A 2,999-nucleotide genomic window follows, 5' to 3' on the forward strand; every position below is an offset into this window, starting at 1 on the left:
AATGTGAGGCATGTCGGTGGTGTAAGCATATCAAAGTAGCAACCTCCTTTAGTATTAGGGATAAAAAATTTCCTATAAAGGGTAAATTCAACTGTAACACAAAAGGGGTCATTTATTTGAGCTCATGTATTTATTGTCCTGCCTTTTATGTAGGTAGAACCGAAAGACCCCTGAAAAACAGAATTTATGAGCATATGTATGCAATTGAAAAAAAATGAATTTGAATAATGCTCTAGCCAGACATATTAATTCTTGCCCTACCCATGAATTTCAATTTTTAGTTATTGAAAAGATGGTGGATAATATTAGAGGTGGGCCAATTGACTTGAAATTGGATGAAAAAGAATTGATTTGGCAACTAAAATTGAATGCCTTGACTCCCCCTGGCTTGAATGATTCTTTGTCTTTTAGAAGTATTCTGAAATTGAAGGCTTTGACCAGATGAAAAATATGAATTTTATTAATACATATACATGCATTATTTATATATGTTATATGTTTATATTTATATTGTTTTTCATATTTAATGATGATTTATATTTATAATGTCTAAGAAGTTTAGTATTGCTTTTAATGTTTGATTTTTTTGATATTTAAGGTTCTACTTATGCATGGGCTTAATAATATTGAATAATGTAGTATTTAGCCCTTTAAATGGAGGCTTGGTATTTAATTATGTGATGTCATGATTTGTAAATTTATTTAAGGTTTGCATTTTTGGTTTTTGAATTGTCTGAAGAATTTTGCTCAATTAGTAAATGAAAGCGCTAACTTTATTTTTGGACTCAGTGTGGTTTTGTTGCTCTTTTTTTTGGACTCAGTGTGGTTTTGTTGCTCTTTTTTAACAGTTTTTAGGTTTCTTTGTTTGGTTTAGTTTGGTTGTTTGTGGTTTACATGGAGGAACCGACCACACTTGTGTCCCAGTATTTATTTAATAATGAGGTCTCCATACCTAATACTGATACTGGAGCAACTGGAAAATTAACTGCATTAATTCAAATGTTATCGCAACGGGTTGAAACTCTTGCTGGCCAAGTTGCGAATGCCTTACCTCGTAGTTCCGGAAATGCTGGTAGTTCCGGTTTGAATTTACTTGTGGATTCAGCTCTTCGTAGGTTGCAAGCTAACACCTCTGGATCGCAGGATCGAGGTAATGTGGCGCCTGGGAGGTCTTCATCTGGTTTGCCTTGTTCTGGAGTTCGTTCTTCACTGAACGGTGGGAACATGTCGGAAAGACACATTCAAGCCAATTCTAATACTGGTGGAGCAGTGAGTACCTCCTTTGCCATTCCTAATTTAAACGAATGGTTTAAGGATCTGGTTTCTTGCTTTAATATTAACTCACAAGCATCTAATGTATCGAGTACTATTACTGTTGAAAACAACTTGATTAATAATTTTAAAACTTTTGATGTGAAAATGTTCTGTTTTAAGAAATTACAAATGGAGGTGCAATACCTAAATGAATGTATCAAGAGACAACAAGTTCCGAAGGGGCTTGGCTTAGACAATGGCGGTTCCCCTCGGGCTTCATTCCTAATTCTGTTTTTCACAAAGAATTGCTTAGCCTATTCAACCGACAAGGGGTTGAATTTATGGGCTTGTTGGTTAAGAACTATTGTGGCCAAATGGATGTCTTGAAAATGGAACTTGCTGAGTTACACTTGATTATCTATTTGGACAATGATTTTTTATGCTACAAATATTATTTTGTGCACATATTTTCTAGCATTGATAATGCATTGTCTAAAATTAAGGATAATAAACTGAAGAAGCTTAATAGAGACCATGTAGCTTATGGGAAAGAGTTAGCATACCCTTTACCCCATTTCAGTGTTAATTTAAACATGAATACAGGGATTAATAATGATTTGTCTGATTTGAGTAATAATGCTGACGATAATTTTGACAATAATGAGAGTGTTTTGAATGATGTTATGCCTACTGAAGTATCTCCTGTGAGAAGGAGTGAAAGACTTGCTAATAAATACCCCAACAATAATGGGAATAACAATAGTAACTCCAACATGGAGGGTTTGGGTTCCTCTCAGGGTTTTCAGGGTGCCAGTAAATTCAACAACGGGAGACAGCAAAATCGGCCCCAACAACAACAGCATTGGAAAAGGAAAGGGCAAAACAGAAGGAGGAGATAATTGCTCCTCCTGGCACTTTAAGTTGTCTCAACCCCAGTATTGGAAGTTGCCTGAATCCTACTGGCATTCATGAAAAGACTGTTAAAATATTATTTAACAGTACCAAAGACTTTAAAATCTATAATTATTCTACATTTACAACTGCCCCCTTTCTTATTGATGTTCTGGCTAAAGGTTTAACATTTGTTCCTTCATCTAGGGGAGATTTAGCTAGAACTATCATTGACCTTAAGTCTTTCACTAGAAATTGAACTTGAATGTTCTCTTTGGTACCAATTCTAGTTTGATTAAAGACTTTAGGGTTACTACTATATTTAACCCTGTTTTACATCCGTCCATTTTACATTTTGAAAAAATTTGTGAGAATGACTTTAGGAATGTTTTGAATAACAAAGGGTCTTATAAATCTGAATTTTTCAATTTGTCTCGTGCAGAAAGGGAAGCTTTGAAAGACTTAAATTTTGCTGACATACGTATCATTAAACCCGATAAAGGGGGTGGATTAACTTTTATGGACAATGATGATTACTATGATAGTATGTGTACACTTTTGAATAATGAAGCTTATGTTAAAGTCTCTTTAAATGAAATGAATGGTGCATACCAACGCGTTAAGGGCTTTAATAAATATTTATTTTTGGATGGATGTACAGATTTGGATTTATTACAATTACTTTTCCATTTCTCACCCTCTTACCCCTATTTTGTTTGGACTACCTAAAATCCATAAAAATTTGGATAACCCCCCTTTTAGTCCCATCGTTGATGGTAGACAATCTATTACTTATGATTGTGCCAAATTTGTAGACATTTAACTTAAAGAAGCTTTGAAAAATGAGAGTCAGA

This window comes from Protopterus annectens, chromosome 6.part0, assembly GCF_019279795.1.
Source record: "Protopterus annectens isolate FY-2018-M chromosome 6.part0, PAN1.0, whole genome shotgun sequence".
Taxonomy (NCBI): Eukaryota; Metazoa; Chordata; order Ceratodontiformes; family Protopteridae; genus Protopterus; species Protopterus annectens.